General features: G+C 37.0%; 1 protein-coding gene across 2 annotated transcripts in view; it reads left to right on the forward strand.

The window, feature by feature from the left end:
• RSF1 (remodeling and spacing factor 1) overlaps positions 1–19,544 on the forward strand; it is a 148,033-nt gene that overhangs the window by 56,531 nt on the left and 71,958 nt on the right. The window lies entirely within an intron of this gene.

Here is a 19,544-nt window from a genome sequence, read left to right on the forward strand (position 1 = left end):
AACATCAGTGTCTTACTGATAATCAAATAGACTTATCTATTTAACCATTGATATATTTGTCAACTTGGATTTTTATCATAGTTCAATGATTTGACTTTTAAAAATTAGTTTTAGTGTATAAATAGGTCATACTTTGTGATTATGAAACGAATATATATATATCTAATCTTAGTTTACTTTGAGAATTATGTGTTCAGTGCATGTAAAACATTAATTAGATTGTGGTTATTTGCAATATGAGAACTTTCTTTAGCATAGCAGTTTTCAAGTTGTTTCTCATGAAGCCCCAGGGTTTCCCTAGAAATGCTTCTGGACCCAGTTTTAGTTTGCAAGGACTACCATAACAAAAGACCACAGACTGGGTGGCTTAAACAACAGAAATTTATTTTCTCACAGTTCTGGAGGCTAGAATTCCAAAATCAAGGTGCTTGCAAATTTGGTCCCTGTTAAGCACTCTCTTCCTATCTTTCAGTAGGCCTTCTTGTGTCTTCGCATGGCCTATCCTGTGTGTGTACGGAGAGTGGGAGATCTCTGGTCTCAGAGACACCAGTCCTATAGGATTAGGGCTTCACTCTTACGATCTCGTTTAATATAATTATCTCCTTAAAGACCCTACCTCCAAATACAGACACATTGGGGGTTAGGGCTTCAACATATGAATTTTGAGGAGACACAATTCAGTCCATAACAACTCATGAAATATTTTGTTGGAAGAAAGTGATTGTGCTGATTAATAAAGAGGGAAGGGAGATTGAAAACTACTACTCTCATAAATTATGTAGTTCCTTCAATGTAAGAATTTATTAGAATTGCATTCACATGCAACTTTTCAGGAGCACATTTATTTTGTGAAATGGAGACTCATCCTTATAAACTATCTTTCCTGAGATTCTAGATCTCTCTTAATTTCTCAGTAATTTAGATTCGTAGAATCTTAAGTAATGCAAACACTTCCGATATTACCACTGGCATGAGGGTTTGTTGGGGTCATTAAAACTTTGATTATGTTAGTGTATGCTTCTGTAAATTTTTGTGCAATCTGATTGTTGTGATTTCTAGACTAAGGATAAAAAGTGTTGAATTAAGAATCAAGAGTTCTAGCTTTGCTATTAATTAAATTTTTGATCCTGAGTAAATAAATTTCACATTTCTGTGACTTGGCACTTCCGTCCAATTAGAACATAAAAGAAGATTGAGAAAGAAGAATGCCCAGAATCTCAATTTTGGGAATCATCAGGTAGTAATGATAGTTGTGAAAACACTTTGAAAAGTAAAATTTATGGAAATGCAAATTGCCATTTTCACCAGTAATTTGCTTAAATTTCTCATGTAAGGAAAAGATTTGTTTTATTTTGAATGTATGTTAAAACTCTCTTGGCAGGAAAAATGACCCTGTTTACTCATGTTATTGCTGAGTTTTTGGTAAGTGGTTAGCTCCAAAATAAAAATGTTAGAAGGAGATGGGGCCCGCCCCGTGGCTTAGCGGTTAAGTCCGCGCGCTCCGCTACTGGCGGCCCTGGCTCGGATCCTGGGCGCGCACCGATGCACCGCTTGTCTGGCCATGCTGAGGCGGCGTCCCACATACGGCAACTAGAGGGATGTGCAACTATGACGTACAACTGTCTGTTGGGGCTTCGGAGAGAAAAGGGGCAACAAAAAGGAGGAGGATTGGCAATAGATGTTAGCTCAGGGCTGGTCTTCCTCAGCAAAAAGAGGAGGATTGGCATGGATGTTAGCTCAGGGCTGATCTTCCTCACAAAAAAAATAGGAGAAACTATGCTGTAATTTTTCTATCACTATCCCAATTGATAGGATAGCTTAGATTCTAACATAATGTGAAATTCCACTCCCTCATGATTATTGTAATAATAACGTCTACTTCCGTGCTATTCTTTGAAATCCATTAAAACTTATAGAATGTCCATTTGAAAACTTCTGAGTAACATTTTGTTTAAAAATAGTGATTATGAACTATTAAAAATGTAACTTGATTACTTTATAGTCAAGCTACTCAAGAATTATCCACATGTGCTGTATTCGCTTTTTCACTTCCTACGGAATCTTCCCCATCTGGTTTCTGCTCCCACTGTGCCAGCAAAAACGAGCCTTGTCAAAATGAGCCTTGCATGTTGTCAAATCCAGTGGACATGCTACAGTTCTTGTTTACTAAACTTTTTATCATTCTTCCACAGTTGAATCTTTTTAAATGTCTCTCAGCTTTCCTTGGTTTCTTCCCACCTCTTCTTTCTTATTTTCTTTTGCTGGCTCTTCTCTCAGACCCCTGAAACATTTCATGGGTAGCACACAGAGCAAAATAATCTAATAGAAAAGCTGGAAAATTACTTAAAATAATTCATTTAAACACAGGACCTAACCATAAATGTGGTTAACTAAGAATCCACAGCTGCTAAAGCTAGCAGATTTTCATCCATCTATTCAGTAAACATTTTTTTATGGCCTTCTCTGTAAGGGACTCAGTAAGGTACTGCAGGGGATGTATGAGACACTGATGTTCTTGAGTCTGTAGCTCAGGAAAGGAAGAAAAGTAAAGTACGTAGACAGATAAATATAATTCCAGGCAGAATATAAATGCTTTAAATGCAGTGTAATATCAGCAATAGAGTAGTTTGGGAGTATGAAAACATACTTAAAATTGTCTCATCTTTTCAGTGTTTGTGATAAAGACTATGACTGATAAAAAATAGATAAGCATTAGTCTCTTTCATTACTTCTAAAGAGTAATCCTTAGGAAAATAATGTGAAAGCTATAAGTAGAACAAAGTGGTAAAGTAGGAAGTGTTCAACATGAAAGCATACTTAGAGAAGTGGTCACTCAGTGATTTTTATGGGAAGCATTTAGAGCAGCTGATATGGGTTGTATGGTAGGCAAAAGTTTGACCCTTATGGCCTTCGCTCTTTGGTGTTACCCTTGTTAATATGTTACATGGCAAAAGGAGCTTTATGTATGTAATTAAATTTTTTAATCATTAATTATTAAGTTGACCTTAAGATAGGGTGATTATCCTGAATTATACAAATGGGCCCAATGTAAATTATATGAGCCCTTAAAAGCAGAAGAAGTAGGCAGAAAGAAAAGAAGTATAAGAAGGGCTCAACACACTTTTGCCAGCTTAAAGATGGAGGGTCATGTGGAAAGCATGAGAAGGAAATGAATTCTGCCTGAATAAGCTTTAAAGTGGGTTTTTGCCCAGAGTCCCCAGAAAGGAATGCAGCCCTGCTAACACTTTGATATCAGCTTTGTGAGACTGTAAGCAGAGAACCCAGCCAAGCCAGACTATACAGGACTTCTGACCCACAGAAACTGTGAGAATAATATATGGGTGTTGTTTTAAGATGCTAAATTCGTGGTATTTTATTACACAGCAATAGAAAACTCATACAGATTTATTCTATTAATGAGAAATTTAGAATCTGGTGAGAAAAGTCATCAGTGATTGGAAGTTTCCAAAAATTCCTTGCAAAAGTATTTTTGCCTCCTTCATTTTCATCAAAAATTGCTCTTTTCCTGTAAAAAACATAAATAGAATCATGAAATTCTTAGATTAGTGCGTCTGATTATTTACTCTAAACCTAACTTGATGCTAAACATTAAACAAATGTACTTGGTACTAAGTGAGATAGGTTAGCTGGAAAGAGGATTTTAGTGTTAGAAAGTCTGGGCTCCATAGCTGGCTCCTTAGCGCTGTTGATCTCAGGCAACTATCTCACTTGTTTGAATCCAAGTTGATTCATATGAAAAACTGAGAAAATGCAATCTTATGAAATGGAGAAACTAACATGCATCTTGCAGAATTGTGACAATTTAATGAAATAATATATGAAATGCACTCAAAAGAGTGTCTGACATATTGGCTTCAAGAGTAAAAGTATATTGAAGATGCTATTGAAGCTTACATTATTACCTAATTTTAAGGTATATAAAAGATACTATTAAGGTAATTTAGTCAATAGAAGCTACCATGCCACAAAAACTCTTAAAAGTTTTCCTGGGATGGTAGGTTATTATTAAATTCTCAAGGTTAAAATAGATGACTTTATGTGAAACTGGAAGACAAATCAAGAGATAACTCAGCGTGGTCTTTTTTCTAATGACAGTAGGGAATCAACGTCCTGTTCTGTTGGTTGGCTGCCTTAGGCCAATTGAGTCTTCACATTGTAATGCCCTCAAATACAGTCCTTTGTAATGAGGGAAAGGAGGAAGCACCCTTCATGTGCTTATGTGAATTTTCACCCAGACCCTGCAGAGTAGATTGAATTTTCACCCATACCCTGCAGAGTAGATTCATATATTGATATCCTATGTTACAGATGAGGAAACTGTAATTGTCTTTTTAAAAATCTCTATCCCTCACCAAAATTCATGACAGCTAGACCCTGAGTGCCTTATTCACTTTTACATAATCAGAAGTTGGCAAATTATGGCCCCTTGCCTATTTTTATAAGCCGTGGGAGTGAAGAAGGCTTTTTTTACAAAGACCATTTGTTATCAGTTTATTAAGAGGGAGTACTTTGAATTCCAATTCAGCAAACTATTATCCACCCCCCCGAAATAATTCCGTTCTTCTCATTAGTACACCTGTATTATGAAAAATGTACTCAATTATTATTATATATTATACATAATATATATGATGTACGACATAGTATATCATATATATAATATATACTTATTATATTTTAAATTTCATCAAAATTTTGTGGAAATAATTTCTCTCTTGTTATGTAAGTGCTTGTATAATACACTTGATTTAGCCTGTTGGCCCACAAAACCTAAATATTAACTATCTGGCCTTTTACAGAAAAAGTTTACTGGTCCTTAATATACATCATCCCTGGCACAGTGCTTGGCACACAGGTGCTTAATAGTTATTTGTTGAATGAATGAATGACCTGCGATTAAATAACACTGCAAAGGATACAAAGCCAAAAGCTATATTAGGAATTTTTTTCTTTAGCCATTCTTCTCTGCATTGTTAAGAGTGCTATTGACAGTCTACAGGAGGAGTTGGCAAACTACAGCCAAATCCAGCTAGCTGCCTGTTTTTGTAAATAAAGTTGTATTGGAACACAGCTGCATCTGTTCATTTACATACGATCTGTTGCTGCTTTCGTGCTGCAGTGCCAAGTTGAATAGTTTGTTTAACAGAGACTATATGGCCAGTAAAGCCTAAAATATTTACTATCAGCCCTTTACAGAAAGAATTTGATACCTGGCCTAGAGAGCACGTTAACCATCTATTTCCCTTAGTTCTGTCCTTTATGAAATTAGAATACCAGAAAGCCACATGGTCTTTGGCAGCTGGATAGATAAAAAGGACATGAATGAGCAAGGAACACATCTGTACCTGCTGCAGAGCTGCTTTTGATTTTATTGTCTCTTGTATTTGTTGTCTGCTTGTTCGTAAACAGATAGGAACTGTCTACCTTTTTGACCACCATTTACCCAGCTCCAAGCACATTGAGTGATTGAACAAATATTTGTGTGAAGTCTCAGCAATAAGTTTCCTTGAGAGTTTACTACTAGGAAAAGTTGTGCAAACGCTGACTCCCAAAGGTCGAGCTCTAGCTCAGGCTTTTACACCAGATTACATACATCTCCATTTTTATCCAGCTGATTGCCTGCTGAACTGGTGTTGCATATGCGAATCAAACTCAACATATCAAAAGCCAAATTCCTTCTCTTCCCTCCTCAAGCTTCTTGTACATATTGAATCCTTGATGTGTTTCATGTTACCACCAATATTCTGAGCCCAAGCCATGATTTGGGCATTGTCCTAAAGCCCTCCTCTTTTTCACATTGGAACAATAGCCCTGTTCTGTTGGTTTTTCTTCCTGTTGGCTTCTCAAGATTTGTCTTCTGTTCTTCCCTATTACCATGGCCTAATTCGGGCCTTTATCATCTCCTTCCTGAACCTTCACTTTCTAATAGGTCTCCCAGCTTTTTTTTTTTTTTTTTTCGTGAAGAATATCAGCCCTGAGCTAACATCCGTGCTAATCCTCCTCTTTTTGCTGAGGCAGACCGGCTCTGAGCTAACGTCTATTGCCAATCCTCCTCCCTTTTTTTTTTCCTCCCCCCCAAAGCCCCAGTAGATAGTTGTATGTCATAGTTGCACATCCTTCTAGTTGCTGTATGTGGGACGCGGCCTCAGCATGGCCGGAGAAGCAGTGCGTCGGTGCGCACCGAGGATCCGAACCTGGGCTGCCGGTAGTGGAGTGAGCGCACTTAACCGCTAAGCCACGGGGCCGGCCCTGTCTCCCAGCTTTTAGTCTTGCACCCTTCCACTACTTTCTCCTCACTGCTACAAGAGTGACCTTTTAAACACAAAGGTTTAAAAGTGACTATTATGTCACTTTCAGAATTATTTAATGGTTCCCTTTCACTTAAAAATCTAAACTCTGTCATAACAATCAATGCTCTGAATGGTTTAGCCATTTCTCTTCAGCTACATCTAATGACAGTCTCTCCTCTGTACACTACTAGTTGACTCATATTCCATGCCATTCACAGAACATGCTGTCTTTTTCATTCCTCAGAGTTTTTGCATATACTGTATCTTCTGCCTAGAATGCCTTCCCACTGTTGGGGAGGAAGAAAAATTTCCTCCCCCTTTCTAGTTCTTCTGGGTGGTCTAAGAATTAAATTGATGTGAGACAGATTAACTAGAGGGGAAAAAAAAAAACATTTAATTTTGTATGTACAGGAACCCCAAAGATACGAGATTCCCCAACAGTCAGGCAGTTGAGGTTTATCTGCCACCCTGATCTAGGGAAAAGGGAGCAAGGGTCTGAGATTTCAAAGGGAAAGAAGACAATGCACAGGAAGAATGAAGAGTAAATGTTTGGTAAACAGATGTTTGCTAGGCCATCCAGAAACATTGGGAGACCGAGAGGACTTGGATCAAACAGGCCTTCCTAAGTTTCCCCTAGTCTACCACACGTAGCTCGTATTCTTTGTAGATCTCTCTGGTGATCGCTCTTTTTCGTGGAACAGGCCTTTTATCTAAATTCTTTTAGGCAGTCAAGGGGGAGGTAAAAACTCTTCCTGAGTCTTTCTGTTGCTTAAAAATAATCAGTTTAAAATAATCCTCATGCTAAGAAGACACATGTTGGGGTGGCAAATTTTGCTCCCCTAACCAACTTATTTTCCTGGCAAACTTATTTATCCTTTAGATTTCAGCTCAAGTTTACTTTCTCTTTGTTCTTCTCCCAGGAAGATATTCCTTCAGGAGTTTAGTGTAACTCCATTGTAGAAACTGTCTTGTAGTTTTTATGTTGAATGTTCACTATGTACCAGGCATTGTGTTTAATACTTTCCTTATATCGTTCACCTTTGAAAAAGATATTATCCTCATTTTATGCACAAGGAAATTGATTTTGAGAAACTAAATGACTTGTCCAGTCTCACATGGCTAGAAATGGCAGAGCCAGCATTCAGTGAGCCCAGGACTTTGTGAATCTAGTGCTTCAACATACCACTAATATTGCCCTCACGTTTGTCTTTCTTATAGATTTTAAGCATCTTGAGTGCTTTCTTTCATCTTTTATTCATTGATATTAGATGAATTAATTAATCACTTAGACCATTTCGGTTTTCTTTCACTTGGCTGCTGATACGCTTAACTACATTTACTTCTTAGTTGTGCTCATTAGCAACAATAGCTAATTTTCTGATGGAATTTTTACCTTCCCTGTTACATGTTTCGTGTTCTTTTATCTTTCTCTTAGTGGCACCATTGTACATAGGTATTATGGAGAGCTGTTTCTTTTCCTTTTGAAGTTAGTGGAGTATGGTTAATATAAAATTCTGTTTAAATCCGGAGCAAATATCTGGCATCTGCTTTGTTCCTTGGCTCATAGCAGAAGTTACCAATCTAAGCTTTTTCTGCTAAGCCTAGACTTAGCAGACTACACTGCTACCACAAAACAGTCAGCATAGGCATCTGTTTGTCATCTCTTGTTAGTGTCTCCCTAACTAAAACAGTAAAACTAAGACCTGTAGAATGAGCAGAAATTTGTTAGGAAATTATCAGTAGCTTAGCTTCGCTGTAGTCTAACGTACCTAGAGAGAATGGCAATGAGTGCAGACCTAGGGATCATGTGAGAGGAAGTTATTGTGCTAGTCCAACTGAGCAATGAAGAGGCCTGAATTAAGGTTTTGGCGGTAGGGATGGAAAGGAGAGGGTGGGTATGAGAGCTGTGCAGAATCAGTAAGTCCTGGTAACTATAGAGAGGGAAAGAGAGAGGTGTCTAACGAGCATTCATTGTTGTGCTATATCCTGCGCTTGCCAACATATATCCTCCAATATAATCCAAAATGTAAAGGAAGCTGAAAACCTAGCTGGTGACTTTTTACTTTTAAGGTGGAATTACCCTCCTAAAAATAAAGAAACCCAGTGAGAGGGAATTTAAACTAGCAGTTCTGCCAGGACCTTTTAACCCATTGCTTAGTTGGATAGGCCTTGGCTTTATCATGCTTCGCATTCCTTTTACTTCATGAGTCAAAGAAATTTCTCTGCCAGTGAACTCCTATGCTTCCATGAAATTCCTCTGTTTCCTGTGGTTATTAATGACTTTTAGATTCTGCATGAGCAATTTCAGACACCTTAGCCGTGGATAATGAATACTACCATGTTAATGAACAGATATCTGCCTTCAACAAATTCATTACCTGTGCTTCTGCTTTCTTACTGCCCTGCCTTCTGCCCAAAGACAGCCATATAAAAGGTCTTGAAAGTAATGGGAAAGCCAATTTTTAATAAATTATCCTCTAAAGGAAATGATAGTTGATTTCCTTTAGCCTCAGAATAATTTCTGAGATACAGATGGTACTATTATTGCTATTTTTTTCGATTCGGTAATTTCTTCAGAGCATGCATGCCACACCAATGATTTAGAGACAGTTTTTTAAAGAAATACTGTTATATCGAATGTAATCATTGATTTTAAAAGACTCTTGATTTCAAGAAATGTTAAAATATAAAAATAAATATGCGTCTTAGAATAAGCAAAGAGTATTTTCTGGGGCTCAGTACTTGAGGAATAATAACATTCAGTAGAAAATAAGCTCATGTGTCTCTTCTGGGGCTTTTCTCTACCCCTCAACAGCAAATGACCTCATTCATTTGCCTCTCAAAAGTAAAGGGAAACTGGGGCCGGCCCGGTGGCGCAAGCGGTTAAGTGCGCGCGCTCCGCTGCGGCGGCCCGGGGTTCGCTGGTTCGGATCCCGGGCGCGCACCGACGCACTGCTTGGTAAGCCATGCTGTGGCGGCGTCCCATATAAAGTGGAGGAAGATGGGCACAGATGTTAGCCCAGGGCCGTCTTCCTCAGCAAAAAAAGAGGAGAATTGGCGGATGTTAGCTCAGGGCTGATCTCCTCACAAAAAAAAAAAAAAAAAAAAAAAAAAAAAGTAAAGGGAAACTGAGGGATAATCTCTGTCCCTCAATCTCCAGTAACAGGTTTAGAAATGAATAAATTTGGCAATAGATGGCCTTACTCTAAATGGCAATTTCAAAAAGGCCCATTGCTTTACTCCTTAGGAAGATTGTTATCTGTTAGCAAGTCATAAGGGTCATCTTTTGTCTTTTGTTAATTTTGTCATATTTTGACAAAGATTAGATGTTTCGCTACTGTTATGTTTATTTTTCAAAAATAAACTAAGGTTGTTATCTTTAATTTTTCTTTGCCTTGCTAATATATTAATTTGTGTTTTCCTTTTTTTACTCAGATATAATTCATATAACATAAAATTTGCCATGTTAATGTATATTTATTGATGTTTAGCATATTCACCTTGTCATGCAACCATAACCTCTATCTAATTCCAGAAAATTTCTGTCACCCCAAAAAGAAACTTTGTACCCAGTAGCAATCAGTCCCAATCACAACCTCCCCTTCCCCAATCTCCTGCCAGCCACTAATCTACTTTCTGTCTCTATGGATTTGGCTATTCTGAACATTTCTTATAAATGGAATCATAAAATATGTAGCCTTTTGTGTCTGACTTCTTTCATTTAGCATAATGATTTCAAGGTTTATTCATATTGTAGCCTGTATGCGTCAGTATTTTATTCCTTTTTATTGCTAAATACTATTCCATTGTATGCATAATACCACATTTTATTTATTCGTTGTCAGGTGATGATCATTTGGATTTTTTTCAGTTTCTGGCTATTAGGAATAATGCTGCTATGAACATTAGTGTACAGATTTTTGTGGGCCATGTATTTTCATTTCTCTTTTTTATAATTATACCTAGGACTCTAATCACTGGGTCATATGGTAATTTTATGTTTAGTTTTTTGAGGAACTGCCAGGCTGTTTTTCATAGCCACTGTACCATTTTACATTCCCACCAGCAATTTATGAGGGTTTCAATTTCTCCAAAACTTATGTTTTAATAATAACAATAAGAGCTAATATTTGAGAGCTTACCATATCCTAGGTTCTATACCATTTTACATACATTGTCATTTAATTCACAACACAGCCCAGATCATAGATAATTAAATAACTTCTGAGGTCACATAGATAGTACATGCTGAAGCAAGGATTGAACAAAGGTTTGTCTGATGCCACAGCTTAAATACTTAATGCTTTACATATTGGGGAGCATCTTCACATACTTTTAACTTTGTGAAATGTTCCTTAAAGAGTACCATTTACTCTGTGATAATGTCAGAGCAGCCATAATTTGCCCTCATAAATGAATTGCCTGTGGTAATGTGAAAGACCATTGGATTTATAATGGGGAAAAACCTAAACTCTGCTAATTACTAGGTGATAAGTTTGGTTAAGATACTTCTTTGACCCTCTGTTTTCTCATGAAAGTATATGTGAATACTCTCAGCATAGTGCCTGTGAAATAGTTGGAACCCAGCAAATGTTGTTTAAATATTAATAAGAAATTAGCAGAGAAACAGGAGAGCAATTTTAGGGAATTGTTTTCTTTTCTGTGGTTGGCATTCCTTTGGAAATTGACAGCAACTTGGGCCAAATTATTTATACTTGAGGACATAGAATGTTGAGTTACATTTTCTTTAGTTTTCTACTGAACTCCTATGTGACTTCAGGTGGTCTAATGGATGTTTTATGATAATAATATACCTGAAGGCCTTGCCATAGAGAAACAAGCAGTAATGCCTTAATTATGGCTGGGTAATTGACTTCTGTGGCAAGAATTGACTTCAGGAACCTGCTTCTCACCTCCAGAGCTTTTTTCCAAGTGTGCACACTTGTATTGGTCATGACCTCTCAATTATATACTCAGAAGTACTGCTCTTTCATAGCCACAGTTATTTACTTCGTAAACATACCTAAACTCTGTTATCAGTGTGTTGTGAAAGAAGTTACATAAAAATAGCAATTTAAAGTTATTTCTTATTGCTTTAGCTAAGGGAAGTGAAAATAAAATCTCTTAAAATTTCCTAAGTATAAAAAGCTCTAGGAACCCACTGAAAAATATTATTATGTTAATGATGTGTGCATGTTTTGATTCTTGTCTGAGCTAAAAATGAGAGAAGGCTGGAGTATATAAGATTTATTGAGTACTTATTGTAGTATTTTTAAAACTTCTTTTGACTGTTGCCTATAGTATGAAATATATATTTGTTGAAATTTAACAACTTGCAAAATGCAATAGATGCACTACCTCATACCGTATGCAAAAATTAACTCAAAATGGGACCAGTAACCTAAATAATAGAGCTAAAATCATAAACCTCATAAAATAAAACAGGGATAAGTATTCATGACCTTGGATTTGGCAATAGATTCTTAGATGTGTCAACCAAAAGCATGAGCAACAAGAGAAAAAATAGGTAAATTGGACTTCATCAAAATTAAAAACTTCTGCATCCAAAGACATTAGGAAGAAAGTAAAAGACAACCTATAGAATGGGAGAAAATATTTGCAAATCATATAACAAATAAGAATTTAATATCCAGACTATATAAGGAACTCCTAAAACGCAACAACAAAAAGACAACCCAATTTAAAAATGAGCAAAAGATTTGAGTAGACATTTCCCCAAAGACATACAAAGATTAATAAATTAGCACATGAAAAGATGGTCAACATTATTAGTCATTGGGGAAATGCAAATCAAAACTACAATGAGCTATCACTTTATACCTAATAGAATGGCTATTTTTTTTTGTAAGAAAAAACGAAAATAATTAAGTGTTGGTGAGGTTGTGGAAGATACTGAAACCCTCATACATTCATGGGAATGCAAAATGGTGCAGCTGCTGTGGAAAACAGTTTGGCACTTCCTTAAAAAGCTAAACATAGAATTACCATATGACCTAGCAGTTCCACTCCTAGCTATGTACTCAAAAGAACTAAAAACAGAGACTCAAACAGATACTTGTATGCCAATGTTTATTGCAGCATAATTCACAATAGCCAAAAGGTTGGAACTACCCAAGTGTCCATCAATAGATAAATGAATAAACAAAATGGGGTATATTCATACAATGGAATATTTTTCGTCTCTAAAAAGGAATGAAGTTCTTATACGTGCTACAGCATGGGTAAACCTTGAAAACATTATGCTAAGTGAAAGAAGCCAGACACAAAAGGACAAATATTGGATGATTTCACTTATATGAACTATCTAGAATAGGCAAATTCATAGAGACAGAAAGTAGATTAGAGGTTACCAGATGCTGCAGGGTGGGAGGAGAATTGAGAGTTACTGCTTAATAGTCAAAGAGTTTCTGTTTGGGTGATAAAAAAGTTTTGGAAATAAAAAGTGATAATGGTTATACATTTTGAATATAATCAATGCCACTGAATTGTACGTTTTAGTGGTTAAAATGGAAAATTTTGTGTTTATTTTGTTTATATTAAATATATATATATTAAAAATGCAAGTCAGGGAATTTTTTCTCAATCTAGCAGTAATCTTACCTTCAACATATTCACTATTGTATTGGATACAGAGCGTAATACAGGAAGCCATTCAGTATAATATACGGTTAATTACCCCGAAAATAAAAGTAGAAAGTTAAAACAAATCAATCACCAATAATTTTATTTAAATCCTAGACATACTTTTTATATATATCTGAAACAAACATATCATGAGACAATGTTTACATACAACTTGAAGAACACTAATCTACTTCCTACCAGCTCTTAATTCCCTGTTTCTACTTGTGTTCCAATTGGTTCTTGTGATTTTCTAGAACCATTTTTAATTTGCATTTATATAAGGGAGCTGTGACGCTGTGAGTATCTGATAGACATCTTCCTTATCTCATCCCTTTTACTAGCAACAAAACCTCCATTTTACAGATAAAGATCCAGAAATTCAGAGAGATAATTGACTAAACAAGAACACACTGCTGATAGGGAGAGCCAGGGTTTGAATCTTAACCTATTTGATACTAAAGCCTTATTTCACTTTCTATCTAGATTACTGATGTAAAGCAGATTACTTGGAAAGAGGTACTTAGCAATCACACTCTTTCCATTTAGGTATATTTTAGGTATATGGTTAATCTTAGCTATGAATATAAAATAGCTATGATAGAGATTTTATTTTTCTTGCCAGACCTATGTCAGATACTTTCAGGGCACCTTTTCCTTGACTAAGACTTCAGAATAGGCTACTTTTGAGAGTAGCTTCTCAAATTTTTGACACATGTAAATGTGCTCAATTATCGGTTAACTGAAATTCTGGCTGCCTTTCCCGCTACTCCTGAGCTCCTTTAGCAGGAGATTAGTACATATCTCATTTATCCTGGTGGCAAGCACAGTGTCTGGCACAATTTAAATTGCTGATAAAATGTGGAATGAACTAATTAATTAATAAACACATGCCTATGATCTGGTCAGTTGTTGGGGTTTATTGTTCTTTTGATTTTCAAAACCATGTTACTTGAGAAATCTTGCCATCAAAATATTTCCTGTATATTTTTTTAAGGAATTAAAGAAACATCCATTCTGTATAATTCTTAATGCATTCTTATAGGCAGTGTTCCCAGATATTCCATCATAATAGTAAATTGTCGCAGTAGTTATACCAGAGAATGTTACAGTAAATACTTATTGAGTACCCACTATTAGCAAGGCCCTGTACTGTAGGAAATAGAAAGATGAATCAGACTGTTTTTGCTTTCAAAAATCTTGTAGTTTTACAGGACACCCCCCTCAAATGAAATAATGTATGTGAAAGTTCTATTGTAAATAGTAAAACCATATATTAAACATAAAACTTCTTATTGCTTTTGTAAGACATGTGCACTAAGAATCTGCCTTTTCTTGAGTATTCTCTGCCAAACTTAGCTTAAGCTTCATCACCTTTCCCTTGAATTGTTGCAAAACAGGCTAGTTGGTCTCCTTGACCTCAGAATCTGTCCTCTTGTCTGCCTTGCACAGCGCAGTAGAACTGTTGTCCATCAGTACTTCCAAATGCTTGTTGAGTCCCCCATATTTATGAGCCGTGACCTACTTTCACAGCCTTGCTCACTACTTTCCTTCACAACCTTGTCTCTGCCCATCCCAGCCCCAAGCACTCATGATCTAGGGCTCCGCATAAAGAGCTCCTCTGTTCACCTTCACATTGACAGAATGTACCATCATCATTTACATCCCCGTTGCTTTGCATATTGTTTTTTCTTCCTGAAATGTTCTTTCCCTCCTTGTCTGATAAAACCTCATTCATCCTTCAGGTACTAGCATAAATGTCACCACTTGAATAAAATCTTCTTTGATTTCCCTTCATTGATTGTTTGAATTAGCATTTCTCCCCTCTGTATTTTCCTAGTAGTTTATAGATATGTCAGTACTCAGTTTGTAGATAACTCACTGCACTGACTGCTTTTCCCCCTATTAATTGTGGTCATGCACCGCATAATGATGTTTCAGTCAATGAGGGACCACATATACAACTGTGGTCCTATAAGATTGTAATGGAGCTGAAAAATTCCTGTTGCCTAGTGACATAGCTATCGTAGTGTCATAGCACAACGCATTACTCACGTGTTTGTGGTGATGCTGGTGTAAACAGCCCTGCACTGCCAGTGACATAAAAGTGTAGCTATAGTGGTAGGCTTTACTATCTAGGTTTGTGTAAGTACACTCTGTGATGTTCACACAACGATGTCACCTAATGACGCATTTCTCAGAATGTATCCCTATCGTTAAGCATCTTATGACTGTATTTGTTTACATGACTTTCTCTCTCTCTCTCTGTCTGAATTCAGAACTTCTTAGAGCAGAGACTGTTAATTCATCTTTGCCCTCCCAGTACTTAATGTGCTCAATAAGTGTTTCTTTGAGTCCTCTAGAAAGAAGATTATATACGGAACAGTTAGACATATTTAAATATTAGGTCAAGGAGACTTGATGAGGTATAATTTGAGTATAAATAATGGAGCTAGGTGATTTATAATTCTCAGTGTAGCCTTTGTCCATAGCTCCGTTGGTGACAACTGACCTGATTGGTGTCTTAAATATATACTGATTTCACCATAAATAATTAGAGATAGTAATTCCTATTTCTTTCATTCCTTGGCTAAAGCACCTACCTCCTGAGGATAACAGTATACACTCTAAGGCTTGTGAGAATTGACTGAGTTAATATTTTAAAGCAGTTAGAACAGTACTTTGCACATAGTAAACATGCAGTAAATGTTAGTTGTTATTATTCTGTTAAGAATTTATAATGTTCTTTAAGATGTATTTTGTTGGCTATAGAAATTGTGGGTGGTTAACCTAAAAGAATTTTTTAAATTAAGGTAAAAGCATTCTTTTTGTATGTCTTTCATTTATTGATCAGATATTTGTTTTGTATCTGCTGTATATCTCATACTTTGTCACAAGCTAGGAATATGAAGATGAGTAGACCCAGCCCTTGACTTCTCAGAGCTTAGCCATCAAATTCCTCGTCTCAGATTTGAAAAGGTTTGAGTAAAGACTGTATGATCCAGTGGAAAGATCTCTCAACTAGGAGTCATAAGCCTCAAGTCTCAGCTCAGTCACTAACCTTGAGCAAGACACTTCTTAGATGTCTCATACGTATCTCAAACTCATTAGAACAGAACAGATCTCTTGTTAACACCCTTCTCTGAGGTATACCCTTAGTTAAAAGCGCTGTTATCTTTGCGTTTGTTCAAGCCAGGGAATCTAGATGTCATCTTTGGTTTTTCTTTCCAGTCACCCTCCACATCTGTTCTATCAAAAGTCCTGAGGATTCTACCTCCAAAATAAAACTGTCTGCTTCTTTCTGTTCCTACTAGTACCACCATAGTCCGTGTCATTATCTCATGCCTTAAAATTGGTTTCTTAGTTTTCATTTTTCCCTCTGCAGTTTATTTCCACAGAGAAGCTGTTTTTGAACCATAAATTAGATCTTGTTATTCCTGCATTTAAAATTCTCCAGTGGCCTCCCATCATATTTGAAATAAAACCTTAATTCCTTACCCTGGCCTACATAATTTAGCTCTTGGTTACCTCTTCAACCTTATCTTCTCCTACTTTCCCCTTATTCTACTTCATTGACTCTGATCTTTTTTCTGTATTTTTCTTTCTTTCTTTCTTTTTAATATGCTAAACCTTAAGGCCTTTGTGCTAGCTTCTTGCTTTTGCCTGGAACATATCTACTCTAGATCTTCTTGTGACTGATTTCTGTTTTATCATGTCTCAACTTTTTGTGTCAAATATCAACTCTTTAAATGAAGCCTTCCCTTAGCACCCAATGCAGAGTAGCATTCATACTCTCTATCATATTACTTTATTTTATATTTTCTTTTTTTGTGTGTGTGAGGAAGATCAGCCCTGAGCTAACATCCACGCTAATCCTCCTCATTTTTTGCTGAGAAAGACTGGCTCTGAGCTAACATCTATTGCCAATCCTCCTCTTTTTTTTTTTTCCCCAAAGCCCCAGTAGATAGTTGTATGTCATAGTTGCACATCCTTCTAGTTGCTGTATGTGGGACACGGCCTCAGCATGGCGGGAGAAGCGGTGCGTCGGTGAACGCTGGGGATCCAAACCCGGGCCGCCAGTAGTGGAGCACACGCACTTAACCGCTAAGCCACGGGGCTGACCCTATTTTATATTTTCAACATAGCGTTTCTCTCTACTTGATATTTTCTTATTTTTACCTGCTTGACTACCTCCTAGAGTATAAGCTCCATGATTGCAGGCTGTCTGTCTTCTTCACCATGGTATACCAGCTCCTTGACTAGTTCCTGCCATAGAGTAGGTGCTCAGTCAATATTTGTGGAATCACTTTAAATCACAGATGATTTAAAGTTTAATCGTCTTTAAACTTCATGTTTCTCAATTGTAAAATAAAGATCTCCATGTGAATGATATCCAAGGACTCCTCTGTCAAAGATAAACAAAGCCAGACACTAGTTAAAGGCAGTAAAGACGGATTTTATTCAGTAACTACTGTGGTAGGGGAAGGAGCTGAGCTCAATTCCAATTTGCCTAGAGGTGACTGGTGTTTTAAAGGGAGGATGAGGGAGTTGAGAGAGGGGAATGAGGGCGGAAAGGGAGTCAAGCAGGGTTAGGGAAATGAAAAATTAGAAAAAGCAGGTGTGAGGGTTGGTCAAAGTCAACGTGAGTAGACCTTCTGTGCCTGGTGACTATGGAAGTCAGAATTCTACCTTCCCACAGAGTCTGGGAGGCCCTATCCTTCCTTATGATTACATATCAAAGGAATGGCTTTCAGGTTATTGAGAAAGACACTCCTACCTTCTTGTTGTTGGCATCAAGTCAGGACTCCTGGCAACCCTATGATTGAGTGATGTCCACAATGTCCCGTCCTCGACAGCCCTACTCAGCTTCTATGGACTCATGCCTGTGGCTTCCTTTATGGAGTCAATCCATCTCATGTTTGGTTTTCCTCTTTTCCTGCTGCCTTCTACTTTTCCCAGCATTATTGTCTTTTCCAGAGAATCCTCGCTTCTCATAATGTGCCCAAAGTAGGACAGCCTCAGTTTTATCATTTTTGCCTCTAGCGGTAGTTCAGGCTTAATTTGCTCTAGGACCTACTTGTTCGTTCTTTCTGGCAGTCCAGGGTATTCGTAGAGCTCTCCTCCAACAGCATATTTCAAATGAATCAATTTTTTCCTGTCAGCCTTGCTCACTCACCAGCTTTCGCATCTGTACATAGTAATTGGGATTATGAGGGTGTGGGTAATCTTGGCCTTAGTCTCCAATGTCACTTCCTTACACTTAATCTTTCCCAATTTTTTCTTTGCTGTCCTTCCAAGTCTCAGTCTTCTCTTGATTTGTTGGTTGCAGTCTCCATTTAAATTGATGACTGAACCAAGGTAAACAGAATCTTTAACAATTTCAACGTCTTCATTGTCTACGTTAAAGTTGTTTAGTTCTTCTATAGTCATGGTTTTTGTCTTCTGGATGTTCATATGCAGTCCTGCTTTGGCACTTGCTTCTTTCACTTTCCTCAGAAGTCATTTAAAGTCATTGCTGCTTCCTGGCAGTAAGATGGTGTCATCTGCATATCTTAGATTGTTGATATTTCTTCCACCAGTTGTCACTCCTCCTTCATCTGAGTCTAGCCCAGTTTTTTGTATGATATGTTCTGTGTACAGATTAAACAGCTAGGGAGATAAAATGCACCCTTGTCCGACATCTTTGTCTAACCAGATTTAGAGAGAATCAAACATAAAACCAGTATTATGGAATGATAACTTATGGTGATAAATATGAATGTTATACCAATATGTTCATGTTTTGGATATTGGAACATTCTCTAAAGAGAAATGGCATGCAAAACCAAATTATAATTACAAAGCTGCTTGGTCAGAATCGAGTTGAGCATAGGGAGTTACTATGAATTACCAATCTAGTAGGGATCCTCTTGTTTCAAGGACCCAAGAATAACTGTTGTAGACAGTCTTTGATAGACACAGCTAGTTTTTGGCACTGTGGGCAAACTATGGCTGATGGACCAAATCTGGCCTGCTGCCTATTTATGTACGGCTCGAAAACTTAGAATGGTTTTTACATATTTAAATCATTGGGAGAATTGTTGACATATGAAAATTATACAAAATTCAAATTTCCTTGTCCATAAATAAAATGGTATTGGAACACAGCCAAGCTCACTCATTTATGTATTTTCTGTGGCTGCTTTTATGTTATAACAGCGGAGTTGAATAGTTGAAAAAGAGACCATATGGTCTATAAAGCCTAAATTATTTCCTGTTTTACCCTTAACAGAAAAAGTTTGCTGACCCCTGGTGTAGATTATGTAGTCCTGCATAAGAATTATTTAAGTGTCATTTAGAGTACTCTTTTTATTTGCAAGTTTTATTTGCAGTGTTTAGTTTGTGGTAACAATAGCTTATGGCTATTTGGACAAATCTAATTAATGTTCTTTTTTGCGGGAGAGGGGCCTCAAATGATGCAGTAATATGTCTGCATTGCCCTTAAAGAAACAGAAAATGAGTAGCATGTTTATTTCTGAATATCAGCACAGCAAAAGGTATCCTAACCACGGTAAATAAAGAAGGTCAATAAATTGAAGCTAAGCAGCATAG

This window comes from Diceros bicornis, chromosome 7 (genome assembly GCF_020826845.1).
Source record: "Diceros bicornis minor isolate mBicDic1 chromosome 7, mDicBic1.mat.cur, whole genome shotgun sequence".
NCBI classification, from domain to species: domain Eukaryota; kingdom Metazoa; phylum Chordata; class Mammalia; order Perissodactyla; family Rhinocerotidae; genus Diceros; species Diceros bicornis.